The sequence below is a fragment of the Mytilus californianus genome, unplaced genomic scaffold (genome assembly GCF_021869535.1).
Source record: "Mytilus californianus isolate M0D057914Y unplaced genomic scaffold, xbMytCali1.0.p SCAF_2, whole genome shotgun sequence".
Lineage (NCBI taxonomy): Eukaryota > Metazoa > Mollusca > Bivalvia > Mytilida > Mytilidae > Mytilus > Mytilus californianus.
In genome coordinates, this window is record NW_026262668.1 from 25,718,795 (window position 1) to 25,742,482 (window position 23,688).

At 32.1% G+C, this 23,688-nt stretch overlaps 3 long non-coding RNA genes across 8 annotated transcripts in view; 1 reads left to right on the top strand and 2 right to left on the bottom strand.

Moving 5' to 3' along the window:
• Window positions 1-19,815, top strand: part of LOC127729564 (uncharacterized) — a 72,511-nt gene extending 52,696 nt beyond the window's left edge. Inside the window, exons 1-3 of one of the 5 annotated variants that reach the window (XR_007994705.1) lie at window positions 7,245-7,344; window positions 17,171-17,233; window positions 19,559-19,815. This is a non-coding gene — a long non-coding RNA (uncharacterized LOC127729564). Of the gene's footprint in view, window positions 1-7,244; window positions 7,345-7,814; window positions 7,878-10,205; window positions 10,463-16,600; window positions 16,701-17,170; window positions 17,234-19,558 lie in introns of those variants that run through there. The other 4 variants (XR_007994702.1, XR_007994701.1, XR_007994704.1 and 1 more) reach the window with 4 other exon arrangements.
• LOC127729569 (uncharacterized) overlaps window positions 1-23,688 on the bottom strand; it is a 91,776-nt gene that overhangs the window by 46,148 nt on the left and 21,940 nt on the right. The window lies entirely within an intron of this gene.
• On the bottom strand, window positions 13,643-15,377 carry LOC127729574 (uncharacterized). Its single transcript, XR_007994726.1, has 2 exons — window positions 15,309-15,377; window positions 13,643-13,765 (listed from the first exon to the last, which is right to left on the bottom strand). It is a non-coding gene; the product is annotated as an uncharacterized LOC127729574 (long non-coding RNA).

Below are 23,688 nucleotides of genomic sequence, written 5' to 3' on the forward strand. Positions count from 1 at the left end.
TTATGGTTCAACACAAATTTCGGTAATTTATACAGGTTTGAATGCTTTCCTGCTGATGAACGAGTTGTCTTCCTACGAACTGGTTGATCTTGAATATCAGTTGAAGAATCACTTAAATCATCAGATAACACTGAATCTGTATACTTCCTTGTTTTGTCGATTAACACGGTATCAGAATTCTTCCTTGTTTTGTCGGTTAACACGGTATCATAATTCTTCTTTGTTTTATCAGCTGGTACGGTATTAGAATCTTCTTTTGTTTCACTTTCTGCAGTCTTGTCTAATAAAGTTCCTGTCTCTGGAGTATGAGATATTTCTAAATATCCATCCCACTCCTCAGAAAATGAATCGCTGTCTTCAGCGTTTTTTTTTTCAACAGTTTGAGTACATGTATCCAGAATTTCAGTTCTGGTGACGTTTCTGATTGGACCGGATCCATCTGCTAGTTGAATACCATAAACATTGTCATTTAATTTGTCGACAACCTTATAAGGTGTTGGCTTCCAATTGTCTTGAATTTTACATCGTCCTTTCTCATGTTTCTTGAGAAGGACTAAAGTACCTAAACTAATGGTCTTTTGTAGTCTTCTCACGTATCAATTGTCTCTCTTCGACTTATATTTAATAGATGGTAGATGTGTATATTAGTTCGATCGATCAATGTGTTTATATTTTATGTGAATAAATAGACGAGTCAATGTTTTCCTTTTCTGTCTGATCAGATACAGTACACGCATGTTTTGTAATCATGGTTGACTAAAATTATTAATTAGAGTGATATTTGCTGAAAACATGACAATTGAAACGCGGTGAATTGTATTGCTGATTAAATTGGAATTCCTGTGGGAACAACTTCAGTCAATATTTTTTTTAATGAAATTAGATACCAATGCATGTTCAACCTATGCTTCTGATAATCGTCCATAGGATGATGCGCAAATTTCAACGATTATCAAACATACATTAAATTATTTCAAATATAACACTGTCAAACATCGCTTTAAAACTTCAATCTTCTTTTTTTCAAAAGTCAACAACATGGCGCCAGCGCCCTCACCTATATCAGTTCAAAATTAAAGTACGATAATACTGACATGCAGCCGAATGATGGCATGTTGCAAGTTTATCTTTAGTAAGCATAACTTGAGTAATTCGAATTCTAGTTCTCCTGTCAGATAGGCAGGTGTGTTTGATTGTCAGTATGAAATGCACTACAAAATAACTGTGTTCTCGGGCCTAAGAGATGAAATCAGGAAATGTAGATTCTGTACTTTGGCAACTGTACTTTGGCAACGTCCCTGAATTGTTTGCTGGTTTCAATTTGTCAAACTCAATAAAAGTAAAGGATTTACATCTTTATTTGAAAGAAATTCTGTTAAAATGTCCCATTTTGACATTATACGGCTGAAATAAGCATTTTAAAGCAGTTTCCATTTTTAAGCCTAAGAGGCATGCTGACTTTCTATCTGACAGCTTTTTATGCTTTGATATTTGTGTTTTTATGATTAATTCAAATTCTATTAACCATTTGTGAACTCTGAATATAGAGAAAAGTAGATTATCACAGAAAAAAAGTGCAAACTATGTTGTATTTAGGCCCTGGTCGAACGGCCTGTTTAATGTATGTGAAATGTGAAGAGCTTTGTACATAGAATGTGTAGTCTATCATAAAAAATTCACTAAATCTGTAAAAAAAGCACTTGACAATGATCTGTGCACCTTATCCTTTTCATATACTACCTTTATATTCTTCTGTAGGATAGTATGTGGTTCAAATATATGCCAGTTGAGACTAAAACTACATGCAAGTTTTCCATTGAAAAGTGAAAAAACTGTGCATCAGACCATACTGTCTGCAAAAAATGTTGAATGCAAGAGTCCTTTTGCAATTAGACTTCTTGTATCATGACATCTTAGCATAGAACTGAGCACAAAGTAACAAATTTCCATTTCTTATAGCTTCTGTATGCATTTTTATATGTAAATATGTGCTAATTGACACTAAATAATTTTCAGTCTTGCATAGCCTAAGACCATTTTATACTCATTTGGTATGCTTTTTGTAATTTTTCTTTCCATTTAAAGTACATTTAATACATATGAAAGAATAAGTTATGGTAAAAAACTTCAAAAACTTCAAATTGGTTGAAAAAAATGCATGTTTCTGAAAGGCTCCCCTTAATTCGAAAATCTCTATTTTCAGGCACACGCTCATATAAATTTGACTTTTGAATAATTGTAATAAATCTGATAAATCAAATGAGTGTTCAGTTGCTTTTAATACTTAATATATTATATTTAAGAGCATTTAAAAAGCAAATTTTTGCAATATTTAAATTTTTTAAGCCCAAATCTTGATAGTTGAAAATATTTGATTTAAACGTCAAAATTAAACAATCAAATTTCAATATTAAAATTGCCATAGTTTCTATAATATATATACTATGGCCATAAAACTTGGCCAACTGTCTTATAATTCCTTAAGCTTAGGTTATGCAAAGTTTTATTAGAATTGGTCAAGTCGTTCTATACTATTAGGTCCGTCCGAGGACACATTTATCGTCCTTAGATTTTCGTTGTCTACAAATATAGTGCCTAGTGTGGAAAGTGTATAACTTGCAATTTTTTTTCATACACTTTCCAAATTTATTTCTTGATATTTTATGCAGGAAATATTAAGTAAGGGGATGAAATTACATGTTAAAAAAATTTGGGTGCTGAATCTTTATGTTAAGTAGTGATTTGGTCCAGTTAAAAAAGGTCAAAAACTAGAATGTCTGAAGCTGTCAAACTGAATTTTAAACCCCCTTTACATAGAATTGTCAATATTTTGAGTTAGAGCTGGTAGACTTTTCTATAATTTTGATATTATTTGTCCCAATAGTAGTACACTACACTGTAAAAATCTTTTTGAGATAGAGCAGGTGCGATGTTTTTAATTTGACTTTATTGTCTAAAAGAAATGCACTACGAAATAACTGTGTTCTCGGGCCAACTGCTCGAAATAAAATGACGAAAATTTATTATTGTTTTTCCCGTCATTACATACACTCATGAGATTGGTTGATATAAGTTCTTTTGACCGTTGCACCTCTCGTGCCACTAATATCGAATCCATTCTTAAACCGCATTTAAAATGTCTAAGAAAGGGTGTATACTTATTCAAATTTAAATAATCTAACCAAATATAAGGTTGTTATTTTAGGGTGCCCAATCAAAAATATACTTTAAAGTTGAAAAACAAAACAAGTAAAATCAAGAAGTTTACAAAATATACTAATTTTGTCATCGTTTTCCATAGTAACTAATCAAATGTGAATTTAGGATTTTTTTCTTAACTGCTTTTACCTTAGTTATGTTAGGACAAAGTTAAGACCGTGTATGGTAAAAAAAGTTTGCACTACATTTTGGACTAGAGGCACATATTATATTCCATCATCCAGCATTCGTCAGGCAATAGTTTGAATAGGTGTGTTATATATATACGGCCATCGACCCCATTATGTCATACTCGAATGATTGGATACAAACACGTTAGTGTGACTTCCTTGTATTCAAATGAGGTACTTAATCTTTGACACTTGGCAAAGTAAGTAATCCTTTATCGTTATCATTTTTGCATTTATCAACAACGTAACTGAAAGCGAGACATTTTTTTTTTCTTTTACATGTTTTTTTTCACGGTTTTTCACCAGTTGATGCAAATCTCTATGAGATCCTAGCGGACATCTTATTCTTTTCGTTAAACGGACAAGTGTTGATCGAATACTGCCAATTTCATGATTTTTGTGAAAACATGTAAGATATAATAAAAAGACGACCATTTGATTTTTTGCGAAGCCGAGAAAAAAAAATAAGCAGCATAGAAACAGATTAAAATGAATATTCGCTCCACCGAAAAATCCTCCTGCCTCCTGGAATATCAAGTTAAAAAGAAGAACAAAGAAATATAAATCAAGTGCTTGCAATGGTGATAACATGGGAAGGAAACTATTTCAAGGGTTGAATGACATTCGTGATTCGTGTTAATTGACATTTTTGGAATATGCACAATTTATAACGAAAACAGAATTACTTACTTTGCGAAGTGTTCAATATTAAGTACTTCCTTTTCATACCAGGAAGTCGAACTAACACGTCTGTTTTCGTATTACTTGAGTATAAATCAGGTTATAATAAAAATCTAGATTATTATTGACGGGATGCATTTTTTTTTTGTTTTTTGTTTTTTTTTTGTTTTTTGTTTTTTATGAAAACCTCTGGCAAAATGAAAGCATAATAGATATACATAAATCAAATTTGACTCGGTGGTATTTTATAAACATGATAAAGTGATGAGCTGAAATGAATTTCAAGGAATATTAAACATATTAAAACGTGGTTGTCTTAATGTTTGTATTGTTTTTGCAGTCTTTAGTGTGATTGTCGGGCTACATTATGACAGTAAAAGTTTGATTTCTTTGCCGGAAAATTGATATTACTCCATGGTTTTTTTATTCTTCAATTCACAGGTGTAGCGTGATCGTCAGTTTACAAAGAATTACTCTCAAACCGATGATAGGGGCCGTCTAAAACTTGCAATGAGGTGAGAGTGTTTGCTCCGTGTTGAAGTCTTCACTTTGACTTTGAGATGAAGAACAGCTATAAAGGCGCTGTTCCTTTGCTTTTTGTGTTTTTTACTGTGCATGTACTGATTTTGTGACGGGGATAGATAACCCATATCCTTTTTTTTTATTTAGCATACACTGCCAATTAAAGACATATATGTATTTGGCACACACAAAGTTTAAAAAATGCCCTAAATCGTGTGTCTTGGCCAGATTAAGCTTGTTACCAAACAGCAAGACTCGTTGATTTGAAGGTCTAAAAGAGAAACAGATATTTAGCCTGAACGTGACTTTGGCAAAAAATAGCCAACTATCTGCAAGCATGGAAATAACCAAGAATATCAAAGATGTATCAATACAAATAGTATAAGACATCGAACGTTTATCTTTTGTAGGAGGACGGTTTTTTTCAATCAGGTGTCTTAAAAAAATGTTTTAGAAGGGAGTGTGAAAAAAAAATATATTGATTCTTTTTAAAAACTAGAAAAAATGAAAAAGTTGTAATTTGAAAACAATGTAGTGACTGTATGTTATTGAAAACACAAACTAGCCGGCACGGTATAGCCAATGGTACTGAAAATGGCGTTAAACACCAAAAATCAACCAATCAATCTGGAGTTTCCAATTGCAATAAAGGCAATGTCAGTTTTGACATACCAATACACGGTTTTATATATGATTTTCAATTTTATATATCTATATTTCCAGAAATTTGTCTCCGTTAGTTTATTAATGTAATGGCCATAAAATAAAGTAAAAAGTATAAATAATCAAATAATTTCGAAGCCATCATTACAAATACAAAGCTAACATGATTAAGAGTAATGGAAACATTAATACTATAAGCATTTGCTGAGACTTCGATAAAACCTGGGAGCTACTAAAACAACCTTGACTAGTACTATTCTCGAGAAAAAAAAACCGGACTTATTAAAGTTGAGGTTTCCCAAAATATCCTTTTTCATTCAATAACAAGTATTTCAGAAAGGTGTCTGAAAAAGTTAAGAGGGAAAGATTCTGGAAATTCTTTTCCATTAATGTTTGATTTCATATACGCATATGAAGGGCTGTATTTTAAATCAGGCCTTTGGTTTTCTAGTTTGAATAGTTTCACTTTTTGGTAATGTCAGGGCCATTTAAAGCTGAATATACAGTTTGGGGTTTGCTCATTGTTGACGGCCTGTATTAATTTTGCTTACATGCATGTCATTTGGACTCTGGTGGATAGTTGTGTCATTAGCACTCATATCACATCTTTTTATTTCTATTTTCATTATGTTTATTAAAAACACATTTTGCAAAAGATCATGTCAAGTATAACAACAAAAACGTTACTGTAATTTGAACCGCAACGCCTTTTCACTTTATTCTAAATGTAAAACAGAATTTTGAATTGTTTTACATTAATCATTTTTGGGGCCCTCCATAGCTTGCTGTTCGGTGTGAGCCAAAGCTCCGTGTTGAAGGCCGTACTTTGACCTATAATGGTTTACTTTTACAAATTGTGACTTGGATGGAGAGTTGTCTCATTGGCACTCATACCACATCTTCTTTTATTATACTTCACGTTAAAATGCCATATTTTGAAAGGCTAATACGAGGGTGTTAACTTACTATATTACCCTTCATGGAGACGCTTGATCAAGTGTGCGCTTTATTAAATACGACTCTATCCTATGGCAAATACTCTTTTGCCCTTTACGGAGACGCTTGATCAAGTGTGCGCTTTATTAAATACGACTCTATCCTATGGCAAATACTCAATTACCCTTCACGGAGACGCTTGATCAAGTGTGCGCTTTATTAAATACGGATGGTTGTTATGTACAAGACGTCGTCATAGTTTATTACTTTGAATTTGAAATTTAATCGACAGTAATAACAGAACATTCAGTATAATAAATTAAATAACACATATCTGAGAGGGTAATAGAGCAGATTGTTACCCCTCGAAAACACATTGTCAACCTTGGTTTCTCCTCAGTTGACAATGTTTTCTCGGGGTAACGCTCTGCTCTATTACCCTCTCAGCTATTTATTATTTATATAATATCCAAATACATACTTCCCGAAGCGCCCCAAAGTTTACAGTGGTGCGTGATAGTAACCGTCGGGTCTTACAAAACATGTTTGGTTGTACGGAGTGATATAAAATACAAAATGTATATGTTTTGGACATACAACAGGAAAAGAAGAAAATGTATTAAAGAGCTATAGAGAACAAGATCGTAACCCCACAATCACCCTAGACAGTGTGGATGCATAACCTTTTTCTGTTATCACATATACACATGCAAACAATTGATCTTGGATGGAGTTTCATTAACAATCTGAAATTTAAGAAGTGTTGCAGAATTGTCGGCTTTCGTAGTTCTTAAATGTATTCTGAACTTGGAAGTCAATCAAATTATGTGTTTTTGGTCTTATGGTGATACTGTTAACACGGATACACATAATGGGGAATTGTTAGAAATTGTTTGGTTAAGAGATGGCAGCAAGAATCAACGTCTGATTAGCCAGTTATCAGAGACCCCACATCGGTGGCAACAAGTACAGTTACATGATGTACAGTAAACATCATTTCTTGAAAGTATTTCCTGTTATAAATAGCATTTTTGGAAAGTTTGTTTTTAAGTGACCACTTCAGTTGATCTCATATATAAATGTAACTAGCGCAGTTGAAATTATATTCGGTATTACATTTAACTGTTTTATTTGAATGTAAAACATTTCTAAGGTAAGACTTATATTGTACACTAGCGAAAAGGGGGATGTTTGATAAAGATTACTTTTCAATGCATACTTTTATTCAATATGCAATTTGGGGGAAAATGATATGTCGTTTGTTTTGTTTTTTTTTTTTTGTTTTATTGTTTTTTTTTTCATTGGTTTTGTGTTGTTGGGTTTCTGTGTTATTGACGTATACTTCAAATCTTCTTTTATTCTCGTTTATGATGCTTAATTATACGTATAAACTTTATCACACAAAGAATACACACTAAAAAATCAAGCAAATTTACGGCAGAATCGACGTACTATTTTTCAAATTCAGTGTAATTTGGTTCTTTTGAAAGAGATGACATACTGCACTAAGTCTTTTAATTTCTAAATTTACATCTTTCATTCACTAGAAACGAATTTAGGAGGGTCCGAAGCACCAATTTCATTATATGAACGACTTATTGAACCAGTATTTTCATATTGCAGAAATACACCATGAATTCTTTACATCTCAAGTTGGCTTTCTTCGTATTGACCTTCATATCAATAGTAAGTATACATACTATTTAAGGGCATACGATACAGTTACAACTTACATGAGAGGTCATAACGTTGCTACTGTAAAATGTTATTTTTCGCGACGTCAATCTGTGACATATCGGATATAGATGATTTCTCGACTGATTTTCACCACTAGCTTGAAAACGAGTGCATGGACCCCTCTTTTTGAAAATGACATTTGGCTTGATTATGTATGAAGATTAATTTTACCAATTTTTATGAACAAATCAACGATGATTTGTTGTTAAATTAGATAAATATACAGCAAGAGATGCCTTTTTTTCTAAAATTATGAAAATTTAATAAAAATGAACTATTTCCATGATATTGTTTACACATATTTAAAGCACTACTTATGTAAAGAAGATATTTCAAATTCTTTTACAAAAAACGCTTGTGTTTTTCTTTTGAAACAAAAAAAAAAAAGGTATGTCTGTCCACAGGAAATATCAAATAAATGAAAATTTAAGTAAATGTCTAAAATGTCGACCCCATTCATCTCTTAAAGTAGCACGTGAAGGTATATTTTTTATTTATTATTTAAATTGACTAGGTGAAAAACAGCTTCTGTTCGCCAAAAATTCATGGTGGGAATAAAAACTGTATCGTATGCGCTTAAAGTCAAGTTACAGTAAATAGGCTTTATTACCAATTTTCTTAAAATTTTGGCTCGTTGAACTCTAACTGAAAATCAAAAACATAATGCATTTATCTTTCTTTTTCTCTGAAATATTACTAATTGAATTTTTTCAAAATAGGTGAAGATTTGTATAGAAAGCACAAAAAAACTTCGGAAAACGTTCTTAAATTAGTCTTAAAATCATAAAACTTCTAATTTTTAATCCATAGATTGTTCTTAAAAACTATATGCTGCTGGTACAGAATTTTTTTTTTTCATGATGTAAAAATAATTTAGTCTCCGACTTCGTTTTAACGGTATGCATCATTCAAAGTGGCGTGCTAGGTGAAAAAATGCCACAAAACGTCAAAATAATTTTAACTTCATCGCGTCAGATTTTTGTCTAAAATTTTTTTATAAAAAAGAAAAATAATTGCGGCCCCTTAGAAGCGATAAATTTCCAAAATTGTCATCCCAAAAAACCCTAGTTGTTCACCTTTTCAACGAACCATCATTGTATATTACTATATTGATTCAAAGTTGGTGTAATATCAGATCAGAAAACAACAGAAAAAAGGTGGGGGCGTGCAGTTTTATTCCTATTTTGTACATGTATTCCAGGGAAAAAAGTTTATAATGATACCGTATTATGATAATTAAAAGAGTAGGACATATTTAACCAATACCTCTGGCTACTTTCATGTAATAGCGAGCAAATTTTAACTCTGCTTTCCAAACTATATGCCGTCGTATTTTTTGTTCGTCATATGATGTAGATAGGCAAATAATGAGGTTTGTGTGCAGGTAAACAGGTTCTACCGCACCACGTTGTGTGCAGGTAAACTGGTTCATCCGCACCACGTTGTGTGCTCGTACAAATTTGGCCTAGTATCTGGACCACGAAAAAATGTTCGTTGTTGTTAATTTTGGGAATTTTTGTTTTCGGATTAGTCGGGCGTCTGTAGTTAGTATTTTTTGTGTTTCCTGTTCTCTTTTTTAAGCATTATTTTAATTTTTTGCTGTAGATATACGGATGCCGACTAAGGCAACATTGAAAAACAAACATTTATCGTAATTACGGCATACCGTATAGACAAAAAAGACGAACTGGAACTTTTTTATGGGCATACATGTAACAATTTTATATTTCAAAAACTGAACTGTTAACTTTTCTGGTAAATCAAAAACCTATATAAAGATATTTACAATTTTAAATATGAGTTGAGGCTTTTTATACGCGTTTTACATGTATTATCTTCAAAGATCTTCTTAAATGACACGAACCTGTTACCACAGATTCTGCAGAAAGCACACAGCATTTAATGTTAGATAAAAGTGATGGGAATTTTGTTTTCTGTTGTTGTGATCTGTAGCAAAGTGCTGAAGGAAAAGAAAATGGGTTGACTTTAAAAGTGCAAAAAGTAAATAATCTTACTATGACACTCTCACTGATAAGTACAACGGCGACGAGTTTTTTTTATATATAACTTTAAGGAGTTTACAAAATTATCCCTGTTCCCTGCTTTAGGATCACTATCTGACATGTTTTTTTTGTTGCTTCTTTTTGTTTTTTTGTTTTTTTGTTTGTTTGTTTTTTTTTTTTTTTTTGGGGGGGGGGGGGGGTCGGAAGAAAAAGGACATACCCCTTAAAGTTATATGGTTGACCTCTTATTAAATAATCTTTTCTTCTATTGCAGCAACTGTGTTCGAATAACCCGCCTTTAGCTGAAGGTAATGTGTGGAAGACTCTGAGACGAGTTTTAAGACCCACGTGTGCAGGTTGTGCAGGAATTTGTGAAAGAAAAGTCCCAGGACGTTGCCAGTGTAGAGTCGATCGCGTTTGTATGAGGAACCGAAACAGGAACAGATACAGAGGGCGCTAACTATTAATATGATTTAATTGTTTATACAGCTTTACAATTCTTTTGTTTTTTTAATTAAACTTTTCTCTTTACTGAATTTCCAAATTACTAATAATTTATAGAATACCAGGAAATGTGGGGTAACGTCAAGTACTCAACATCAGTGACAGTTAAAATTCGCCTGTTCAATAAACTAGCGACAAGTGTGTATAGTAAGCTTTTCAATCGCCCTAAGTATAGGTGTACTGTGTTGTGAATATGATCAAAACAGACAACCAAATAACCATGATAACTGACTTCCACATCAAATTTTCAATCGAAAACATGGAGAATGACAGCATGATTTTGTGCAGACAAACTAACATGAGTCGAGGCACTCAATCTTCCCTATTGTATTTCTCAAGGTCTCATAATTAGGTTCCTCTTTCGTTAGCATTTTAGTGGTAGTAATAAATAAACAGTTACATGTACAGTTGATATTAAACCAGAAAATGTAAAATTATATACGCATTACAGAAAAACAACACACAAAAACAGTAAAGATCCGAAAATAATTATAATTTTCCTTTACTTTAAACAGATTATATACCTGGATTCGAAACACTTTTTTTCGTCCTTGTATCTGTCAAGTCTCTTTTTTGTGTCATGGCAGTACTTTGTTGTTGTAGTTACTTTTGAAGTACAAATAGAAGCAACAGCAATTTATCGATGTTTAAATCTCGTGAAATACCGAGGGAAACACGTGAAATCTAAACAAAGCAAGACCAGGTGCCCCAACAGGGTAAGCGTTTCCTGATATCAACCACTCAATAAAATTGTTCAGTTCGAATCAATTACGTTGCGTTTTATTGAAATCTGGATACCAAGACGATTTAATGGTTTTAGTAGAAATCAATAGAATTCACTTTTATCTAAATCTACTTTATAATGAAATAAATGAATATTGACCATCATGGATTACGGAATGTTAGGGAGCTGCCATTTGATTTTTATGGGGGGAGCTAGGATGAAAATTTTGTCCTGCATTTTTTTTAGTTGTAATCTCTGTCCTGCCTTTTTATTTTTCACTCTATTTGGTCCTGCCTTTTTTATTATAAATTTTTCCTGACTTTTTTTTTTTTTACATAAATTGTATTCCTGCCTATTTTTTGCCAAGTTACTAGTCCTGCCCTTTTTTTTTACTCAAAACTCGTGTCCTGCCTTTTTTTCAAATTTCATCCTAGCCCCCGCTATTTTGTATCAATGGTCATCGGGTTGTATAAGCTTATGTCCTTATAATGGCACAATCATTTCACTTTTTTGCGCATTTTGAAGATTGAAATAGCCCCTAAAGCTCCAAAACCATGTCTTTCTTTCCTTATCATATAAATGCCGTAAAGTTATCGCTTGGCGTGCAGTTGAGATAAAAAGCAAATCAATAGCTCTCTATAATCAGTGTATACATTGTTTCTATGGGTTATAAAGGGGCACTAGCTGTCAAATTCATGTTCACCGATTTGACTCAAATTCTCATATTTGATTTATAACCATGTAAAACATTTATCCAAATTATAAAAAGTCTAAAATAAACTATTTACAGGGCATTGGCTCGATAATATGTAGCTCTGCTTCGTGTGTATTTTAGTTTTGACGCCAGTCTTGCAAGTGAATAATTCATCATCATTGTTTCTTAGCTATTTTGACAAAATTGAACCAAACTGGATGCTAAAAGCGAATTATTATTTCACTATTTCACTATCATTAATGATTGAACAAAAAAAATCATACTTTAGATTTTTTATATATCTCGTAGCTAGTGCCCCTTTAACCATTTTCTAAGAGAAGTCTGTATTATGGACCGTTCATAGGCATATTACTGTTGAAATCTTTTATGAAAAGTACTGAACAATGCTGAATTTGTTTTTCAGTACCAATATTATTAAAATGATTTTGTATAATTAAAGCTACTTTCAATATTTAAAAAATGATAATTAACAAGATTCTTTAATTCTATAAAGAAACATTTTTTCTTCAATGATGTAAGCAATTTAATTTTTCCCTTAATATTTCAGTTTTTATTTAGTCTGAATGATAGATTTTTACACATAGGATTAATCCATTTCGGCAATATTATTTGGGAGGCTTTCTTATTCTTTTCCTATTTAAATGATTGTTTCAATTTGTCCTGAATATACAATTAATTTACCAATAATTATTTTTTCTTCGTATGAATTGCCATAATTTGTTTGTTACATGACATTCATTCAGTGGTAGGTGTTTAGGCATAATCAGAACGAATATATTCGACGTCATTTTACCAAATTTAGTGGAAACGAAAGTGTATGGTATTTTAATACACGACTTTGCTCTTCTTCATCAGAAAGTCAAGGTGAGATAAAACGCATGTTAGATATCAAATTAAAGAATAAAACTGTGTTAAACAGTTCACCGATGTTGATGGTAAATTATTTAAACCTTTTTGCATATGTTCAAGGTAATTTTCTTCTTGGAATTAATTTTCTGCAGTATTCACGTTTCTTGCATTTGCCTTTATACTATTGTTCAGACTTGTCAAATGTCAATTTTGAGTTTATACAAATATGTTATATACATTGTCGCGATCATAAAGGTAAAACCGTGACAGTATGGACAACAGCAATTCGTATCTTGTTAATAATACTGAATCATTTACCTTTAACTTCTTTGTCATCGGCTATCGATAACAATGATTTTAAGCTCACACAGTCTGTCAGAGGCCTTCCAGTGGGGATTTAGATAATCACTTGTTACACATTTCGAAAGTTTTTTTTTCACATACTTTAAATGAATTATTCTTTATATCAGCACACCGAACAGTTTCAATTTAAAGAATGATAAATGTTCAGAGCTAATATATTTTAAAAATACATTTACACATGAGGTTATTTTACCAACTATTGTACGAATGATGTAAATGTTGTAATATGCCTTAAAGGTGTATTGCTTTTGGAAATAAAGTATTATTATTATAATGTTAAACATCCATGAATATAAAATCTAATTTTATACAAATTTAAACATATGGATCTTTACCAATTCAAATGTGTAGAAACATTTGCACTCTTTATATCACAGAAGAGCTCTGTCAACACTGCAATAGATCTAAGTTTTTTTTCCCATGATAAGCATGGAAAGGTCGTTACAAAATAAAAAGAAAAAAGAAAAAGAAAAGAGAGTTATTCTTTTTTTCTAACCTTGTCATATATATATATATATATTAAGTTATAACAAAGTCAACATTCATTAAATTATACTATAACTTTTACATTTATTTTTCAAGCTGACACATTTACCAGTTACCAGGTGGTTTGAAAAAGTTCTTATATGTGATTGAAGGACTTGTGTTGTATGCGCACTGATAGGTAAACCATGTAACCCTGAAAAGAGAAATCTTGATCTGATATAGAAAATTGATTTTAAATGTGAAATATTACTGCTAAAGCGACAGTTATATTTCCCCCAAAATTCAGTCGTGCGTAAATTTAAAGCCATTTAGGTAATTTGATTCAGTTCACTTTCAGTGTTTTGAAAAGATCCTACAAATCATTCTTTCTGATGAAGGTAAATCCAGAAAAGCTCTTTGAACGCACGAAATTATCTAACGTGTTGTTTTCATTTTTTACAACACTGGGTCGATACCTCTGCTGGTGGACCACCAGTCCCCGAGAGTATCATCTGCATAGTAGTCAGTACGTCGGTGCTGACATGATTTATAACGAACCTTTCTAAGGGAGCTACCATTTGATTTTTATTTTTTTTTTAAAGTTTATCCTGACTTTTTTTTAACTAAATTGTCATCCTCACTTTTTTTTTGCAAGTGTCTCATCCTGCCTTTTTTTTTACTCAAAACTCCTGTCCTGACTATTTTTTTCAAATTTCATCCTAGCCCCCTCCCCATAAAAATCAAATGGTAGCTCCCTAAAATTGCCCGTTTATAAATTTTGGAATTATAGATGGATTTGGGTATTTTTTAGGTATTTGTTTGTCATATAGCTCTACAACTGTTTCGGTTCATATACATCCTAGGCTCTCAAATTTTCGGCTTTGAGCGTTCCTAATTAAGGTAAATTCAGAAAGGGCTTCATACGCATGAAATTATTTAACGTGTTGTTTTCATTTATTATTGTATTCTTATTCTACGATTTCGGACGTACGTTTATCGGCTCTATCTTTTTTGTGGTCATTTTGAAACGATAGGTAACATTAATGAAGCCTCTATACTATTTTCTTTTTTTTATGTAATGAACTTTCAGTAACAATGGCTTATATATCTTCAGTAGTCGATTAATTTTTACTTCTGCAAGTTGGATTCTAGATCTTTTTAATCATTTACAAGGAGAATGTCAAAATAGACGGGCGAGAACCAACCATCGGACCCTTGGTTCAATTTGCGTTTAGGATTAGAGCTAGTGAAAGTAATAGGTATGTGTATGGTTAAGGTTAAGGTTAAGAATAAACTCATCATAGATGCCAGGATTCGTCCACAAAAGACTCACCAGTGACGTTCAAATAAAAAAAAAGTTAAAAAGGCCAAATAAAGTACGAAGTTGAAGAGCATTGAGGACCCGAAAAGTTATTGCCAAATACAGCTAAGGTAATCCTTTCCTGTGCTATGTGTTAGGATCAGCTTTGTATAGCTTTGTATGGGTTGCAACCCCTGAAGTAAAAGAATGTCAAATTATATTCCAGGTTTAAACTTGAGCTACATAATGTGGTTATATTTTACTACTCTCCTTACGATTAGAACATACCGTTTATACATGTAATATATATTTAGAGAATATAAGGAACTGATGAAAGCCTTGAATTATTTATTATATATACACATAGTTTTGTAAAACTAGAGTTATCATTCTTTTCCCTAACAGATATATAGGATATTTTAAAGGCCCGAACGATTGTGACTACGTTAATACAAACCCGCCATCAGGAGACCAAGATGTGGTCATGAACTTCCCTTTATCTACTCTAAAAATCCGTCCTTGTGGAAGTTTGCCTCCATAGCTTGCTGTTCGGTGTGAGCCAAAGCTCCGTGTTGAAGGCCGTACTTTGACCTATAATGGTTTACTTTTACAAATTGTGACTTGGATGGAGAGTTGTCTCATTGGCACTCATACCACATCTTCTTTTATTATACTTCACGTTAAAATGCCATATTTTGAAAGGCTAATACGAGGGTGTTAACTTACTATATTACCCTTCATGGAGACGCTTGATCAAGTGTGCGCTTTATTAAATACGACTCTATCCTATGGCAAATACTCTTTTGCCCTTTACGGAGACGCTTGATCAAGTGTGCGCTTTATTAAATACGACTCTATCCTATGGCAAATACTCAATTACCCTTCACGGAGACGCTTGATCAAGTGTGCGCTTTATTAAATACGGATGGTTGTTATGTACAAGACGTCGTCATAGTTTATTACTTTGAATTTGAAATTTAATCGACAGTAATAACAGAACATTCAGTATAATAAATTAAATAACACATATCTGAGAGGGTAATAGAGCAGATTGTTACCCCTCGAAAACACATTGTCAACCTTGGTTTCTCCTCAGTTGACAATGTTTTCTCGGGGTAACGCTCTGCTCTATTACCCTCTCAGCTATTTATTATTTATATAATATCCAAATACATACTTCCCGAAGCGCCCCAAAGTTTACAGTGGTGCGTGATAGTAACCGTCGGGTCTTACAAAACATGTTTGGTTGTACGGAGTGATATAAAATACAAAATGTATATGTTTTGGACATACAACAGGAAAAGAAGAAAATGTATTAAAGAGCTATAGAGAACAAGATCGTAACCCCACAATCACCCTAGACAGTGTGGATGCATAACCTTTTTCTGTTATCACATATACACATGCAAACAATTGATCTTGGATGGAGTTTCATTAACAATCTGAAATTTAAGAAGTGTTGCAGAATTGTCGGCTTTCGTAGTTCTTAAATGTATTCTGAACTTGGAAGTCAATCAAATTATGTGTTTTTGGTCTTATGGTGATACTGTTAACACGGATACACATAATGGGGAATTGTTAGAAATTGTTTGGTTAAGAGATGGCAGCAAGAATCAACGTCTGATTAGCCAGTTATCAGAGACCCCACATCGGTGGCAACAAGTACAGTTACATGATGTACAGTAAACATCATTTCTTGAAAGTATTTCCTGTTATAAATAGCATTTTTGGAAAGTTTGTTTTTAAGTGACCACTTCAGTTGATCTCATATATAAATGTAACTAGCGCAGTTGAAATTATATTCGGTATTACATTTAACTGTTTTATTTGAATGTAAAACATTTCTAAGGTAAGACTTATATTGTACACTAGCGAAAAGGGGGATGTTTGATAAAGATTACTTTTCAATGCATACTTTTATTCAATATGCAATTTGGGGGAAAATGATATGTCGTTTGTTTTGTTTTTTTTTTTTTGTTTTATTGTTTTTTTTTTCATTGGTTTTGTGTTGTTGGGTTTCTGTGTTATTGACGTATACTTCAAATCTTCTTTTATTCTCGTTTATGATGCTTAATTATACGTATAAACTTTATCACACAAAGAATACACACTAAAAAATCAAGCAAATTTACGGCAGAATCGACGTACTATTTTTCAAATTCAGTGTAATTTGGTTCTTTTGAAAGAGATGACATACTGCACTAAGTCTTTTAATTTCTAAATTTACATCTTTCATTCACTAGAAACGAATTTAGGAGGGTCCGAAGCACCAATTTCATTATATGAACGACTTATTGAACCAGTATTTTCATATTGCAGAAATACACCATGAATTCTTTACATCTCAAGTTGGCTTTCTTCGTATTGACCTTCATATCAATAGTAAGTATACATACTATTTAAGGGCATACGATACAGTTACAACTTACATGAGAGGTCATAACGTTGCTACTGTAAAATGTTATTTTTCGCGACGTCAATCTGTGACATATCGGATATAGATGATTTCTCGACTGATTTTCACCACTAGCTTGAAAACGAGTGCATGGACCCCTCTTTTTGAAAATGACATTTGGCTTGATTATGTATGAAGATTAATTTTACCAATTTTTATGAACAAATCAACGATGATTTGTTGTTAAATTAGATAAATATACAGCAAGAGATGCCTTTTTTTCTAAAATTATGAAAATTTAATAAAAATGAACTATTTCCATGATATTGTTTACACATATTTAAAGCACTACTTATGTAAAGAAGATATTTCAAATTCTTTTACAAAAAACGCTTGTGTTTTTCTTTTGAAACAAAAAAAAAAAAGGTATGTCTGTCCACAGGAAATATCAAATAAATGAAAATTTAAGTAAATGTCTAAAATGTCGACCCCATTCATCTCTTAAAGTAGCACGTGAAGGTATATTTTTTATTTATTATTTAAATTGACTAGGTGAAAAACAGCTTCTGTTCGCCAAAAATTCATGGTGGGAATAAAAACTGTATCGTATGCGCTTAAAGTCAAGTTACAGTAAATAGGCTTTATTACCAATTTTCTTAAAATTTTGGCTCGTTGAACTCTAACTGAAAATCAAAAACATAATGCATTTATCTTTCTTTTTCTCTGAAATATTACTAATTGAATTTTTTCAAAATAGGTGAAGATTTGTATAGAAAGCACAAAAAAACTTCGGAAAACGTTCTTAAATTAGTCTTAAAATCATAAAACTTCTAATTTTTAATCCATAGATTGTTCTTAAAAACTATATGCTGCTGGTACAGAATTTTTTTTTTTCATGATGTAAAAATAATTTAGTCTCCGACTTCGTTTTAACGGTATGCATCATTCAAAGTGGCGTGCTAGGTGAAAAAATGCCACAAAACGTCAAAATAATTTTAACTTCATCGCGTCAGATTTTTGTCTAAAATTTTTTTATAAAAAAGAAAAATAATTGCGGCCCCTTAGAAGCGATAAATTTCCAAAATTGTCATCCCAAAAAACCCTAGTTGTTCACCTTTTCAACGAACCATCATTGTATATTACTATATTGATTCAAAGTTGGTGTAATATCAGATCAGAAAACAACAGAAAAAAGGTGGGGGCGTGCAGTTTTATTCCTATTTTGTACATGTATTCCAGGGAAAAAAGTTTATAATGATACCGTATTATGATAATTAAAAGAGTAGGACATATTTAACCAATACCTCTGGCTACTTTCATGTAATAGCGAGCAAATTTTAACTCTGCTTTCCAAACTATATGCCGTCGTATTTTTTGTTCGTCATATGATGTAGATAGGCAAATAATGAGGTTTGTGTGCAGGTAAACAGGTTCTACCGCACCACGTTGTGTGCAGGTAAACTGGTTCATCCGCACCACGTTGTGTGCTCGTACAAATTTGGCCTAGTATCTGGACCACGAAAAAATGTTCGTTGTTGTTAATTTTGGGAATTTTTGTTTTCGGATTAGTCGGGCGTCTGTAGTTAGTATTTTTTGTGTTTCCTGTTCTCTTTTTTAAGCATTATTTTAATTTTTTGCTGTAGATATACGGATGCCGACTAAGGCAACATTGAAAAACAAACATTTATCGTAATTACGGCATACCGTATAGACAAAAAAGACGAACTGGAACTTTTTTATGGGCATACATGTAACAATTTTATATTTCAAAAACTGAACTGTTAACTTTTCTGGTAAATCAAAAACCTATATAAAGATATTTACAATTTTAAATATGAGTTGAGGCTTTTTATACGCGTTTTACATGTATTATCTTCAAAGATCTTCTTAAATGACACGAACCTGTTACCACAGATTCTGCAGAAAGCACACAGCATTTAATGTTAGATAAAAGTGATGGGAATTTTGTTTTCTGTTGTTGTGATCTGTAGCAAAGTGCTGAAGGAAAAGAAAATGGGTTGACTTTAAAAGTGCAAAAAGTAAATAATCTTACTATGACACTCTCACTGATAAGTACAACGGCGACGAGTTTTTTTTATATATAACTTTAAGGAGTTTACAAAATTATCCCTGTTCCCTGCTTTAGGATCACTATCTGACATGTTTTTTTTGTTGCTTCTTTTTGTTTTTTTGTTTTTTTGTTTGTTTGTTTTTTTTTTTTTTTTGGGGGGGGGGGGGTCGGAAGAAAAAGGACATACCCCTTAAAGTTATATGGTTGACCTCTTATTAAATAATCTTTTCTTCTATTGCAGCAACTGTGTTCGAATAACCCGCCTTTAGCTGAAGGTAATGTGTGGAAGACTCTGAGACGAGTTTTAAGACCCACGTGTGCAGGTTGTGCAGGAATTTGTGAAAGAAAAGTCCCAGGACGTTGCCAGTGTAGAGTCGATCGCGTTTGTATGAGGAACCGAAACAGGAACAGATACAGAGGGCGCTAACTATTAATATGATTTAATTGTTTATACAGCTTTACAATTCTTTTGTTTTTTTAATTAAACTTTTCTCTTTACTGAATTTCCAAATTACTAATAATTTATAGAATACCAGGAAATGTGGGGTAACGTCAAGTACTCAACATCAGTGACAGTTAAAATTCGCCTGTTCAATAAACTAGCGACAAGTGTGTATAGTAAGCTTTTCAATCGCCCTAAGTATAGGTGTACTGTGTTGTGAATATGATCAAAACAGACAACCAAATAACCATGATAACTGACTTCCACATCAAATTTTCAATCGAAAACATGGAGAATGACAGCATGATTTTGTGCAGACAAACTAACATGAGTCGAGGCACTCAATCTTCCCTATTGTATTTCTCAAGGTCTCATAATTAGGTTCCTCTTTCGTTAGCATTTTAGTGGTAGTAATAAATAAACAGTTACATGTACAGTTGATATTAAACCAGAAAATGTAAAATTATATACGCATTACAGAAAAACAACACACAAAAACAGTAAAGATCCGAAAATAATTATAATTTTCCTTTACTTTAAACAGATTATATACCTGGATTCGAAACACTTTTTTTCGTCCTTGTATCTGTCAAGTCTCTTTTTTGTGTCATGGCAGTACTTTGTTGTTGTAGTTACTTTTGAAGTACAAATAGAAGCAACAGCAATTTATCGATGTTTAAATCTCGTGAAATACCGAGGGAAACACGTGAAATCTAAACAAAGCAAGACCAGGTGCCCCAACAGGGTAAGCGTTTCCTGATATCAACCACTCAATAAAATTGTTCAGTTCGAATCAATTACGTTGCGTTTTATTGAAATCTGGATACCAAGACGATTTAATGGTTTTAGTAGAAATCAATAGAATTCACTTTTATCTAAATCTACTTTATAATGAAATAAATGAATATTGACCATCATGGATTACGGAATGTTAGGGAGCTGCCATTTGATTTTTATGGGGGGAGCTAGGATGAAAATTTTGTCCTGCATTTTTTTTAGTTGTAATCTCTGTCCTGCCTTTTTATTTTTCACTCTATTTGGTCCTGCCTTTTTTATTATAAATTTTTCCTGACTTTTTTTTTTTTACATAAATTGTATTCCTGCCTATTTTTTGCCAAGTTACTAGTCCTGCCCTTTTTTTTTACTCAAAACTCGTGTCCTGCCTTTTTTTCAAATTTCATCCTAGCCCCCGCTATTTTGTATCAATGGTCATCGGGTTGTATAAGCTTATGTCCTTATAATGGCACAATCATTTCACTTTTTTGCGCATTTTGAAGATTGAAATAGCCCCTAAAGCTCCAAAACCATGTCTTTCTTTCCTTATCATATAAATGCCGTAAAGTTATCGCTTGGCGTGCAGTTGAGATAAAAAGCAAATCAATAGCTCTCTATAATCAGTGTATACATTGTTTCTATGGGTTATAAAGGGGCACTAGCTGTCAAATTCATGTTCACCGATTTGACTCAAATTCTCATATTTGATTTATAACCATGTAAAACATTTATCCAAATTATAAAAAGTCTAAAATAAACTATTTACAGGGCATTGGCTCGATAATATGTAGCTCTGCTTCGTGTGTATTTTAGTTTTGACGCCAGTCTTGCAAGTGAATAATTCATCATCATTGTTTCTTAGCTATTTTGACAAAATTGAACCAAACTGGATGCTAAAAGCGAATTATTATTTCACTATTTCACTATCATTAATGATTGAACAAAAAAAATCATACTTTAGATTTTTTATATATCTCGTAGCTAGTGCCCCTTTAACCATTTTCTAAGAGAAGTCTGTATTATGGACCGTTCATAGGCATATTACTGTTGAAATCTTTTATGAAAAGTACTGAACAATGCTGAATTTGTTTTTCAGTACCAATATTATTAAAATGATTTTGTATAATTAAAGCTACTTTCAATATTTAAAAAATGATAATTAACAAGATTCTTTAATTCTATAAAGAAACATTTTTTCTTCAATGATGTAAGCAATTTAATTTTTCCCTTAATATTTCAGTTTTTATTTAGTCTGAATGATAGATTTTTACACATAGGATTAATCCATTTCGGCAATATTATTTGGGAGGCTTTCTTATTCTTTTCCTATTTAAATGATTGTTTCAATTTGTCCTGAATATACAATTAATTTACCAATAATTATTTTTTCTTCGTATGAATTGCCATAATTTGTTTGTTACATGACATTCATTCAGTGGTAGGTGTTTAGGCATAATCAGAACGAATATATTCGACGTCATTTTACCAAATTTAGTGGAAACGAAAGTGTATGGTATTTTAATACACGACTTTGCTCTTCTTCATCAGAAAGTCAAGGTGAGATAAAACGCATGTTAGATATCAAATTAAAGAATAAAACTGTGTTAAACAGTTCACCGATGTTGATGGTAAATTATTTAAACCTTTTTGCATATGTTCAAGGTAATTTTCTTCTTGGAATTAATTTTCTGCAGTATTCACGTTTCTTGCATTTGCCTTTATACTATTGTTCAGACTTGTCAAATGTCAATTTTGAGTTTATACAAATATGTTATATACATTGTCGCGATCATAAAGGTAAAACCGTGACAGTATGGACAACAGCAATTCGTATCTTGTTAATAATACTGAATCATTTACCTTTAACTTCTTTGTCATCGGCTATCGATAACAATGATTTTAAGCTCACACAGTCTGTCAGAGGCCTTCCAGTGGGGATTTAGATAATCACTTGTTACACATTTCGAAAGTTTTTTTTTCACATACTTTAAATGAATTATTCTTTATATCAGCACACCGAACAGTTTCAATTTAAAGAATGATAAATGTTCAGAGCTAATATATTTTAAAAATACATTTACACATGAGGTTATTTTACCAACTATTGTACGAATGATGTAAATGTTGTAATATGCCTTAAAGGTGTATTGCTTTTGGAAATAAAGTATTATTATTATAATGTTAAACATCCATGAATATAAAATCTAATTTTATACAAATTTAAACATATGGATCTTTACCAATTCAAATGTGTAGAAACATTTGCACTCTTTATATCACAGAAGAGCTCTGTCAACACTGCAATAGATCTAAGTTTTTTTTCCCATGATAAGCATGGAAAGGTCGTTACAAAATAAAAAGAAAAAAGAAAAAGAAAAGAGAGTTATTCTTTTTTTCTAACCTTGTCATATATATATATATATATTAAGTTATAACAAAGTCAACATTCATTAAATTATACTATAACTTTTACATTTATTTTTCAAGCTGACACATTTACCAGTTACCAGGTGGTTTGAAAAAGTTCTTATATGTGATTGAAGGACTTGTGTTGTATGCGCACTGATAGGTAAACCATGTAACCCTGAAAAGAGAAATCTTGATCTGATATAGAAAATTGATTTTAAACGTGAAATATTACTGCTAAAGCGACAGTTATATTTCCCCCAAAATTCAGTCGTGCGTAAATTTAAAGCCATTTAGGTAATTTGATTCAGTTCACTTTCAGTGTTTTGAAAAGATCCTACAAATCATTCTTTCTGATGAAGGTAAATCCAGAAAAGCTCTTTGAACGCACGAAATTATCTAACGTGTTGTTTTCATTTTTTACAACACTGGGTCGATACCTCTGCTGGTGGACCACCAGTCCCCGAGAGTATCATCTGCATAGTAGTCAGTACGTCGGTGCTGACATGATTTATAACGAACCTTTCTAAGGGAGCTACCATTTGATTTTTATTTTTTTTTTAAAGTTTATCCTGACTTTTTTTTAACTAAATTGTCATCCTCACTTTTTTTTTGCAAGTGTCTCATCCTGCCTTTTTTTTTACTCAAAACTCCTGTCCTGACTATTTTTTTCAAATTTCATCCTAGCCCCCTCCCCATAAAAATCAAATGGTAGCTCCCTAAAATTGCCCGTTTATAAATTTTGGAAT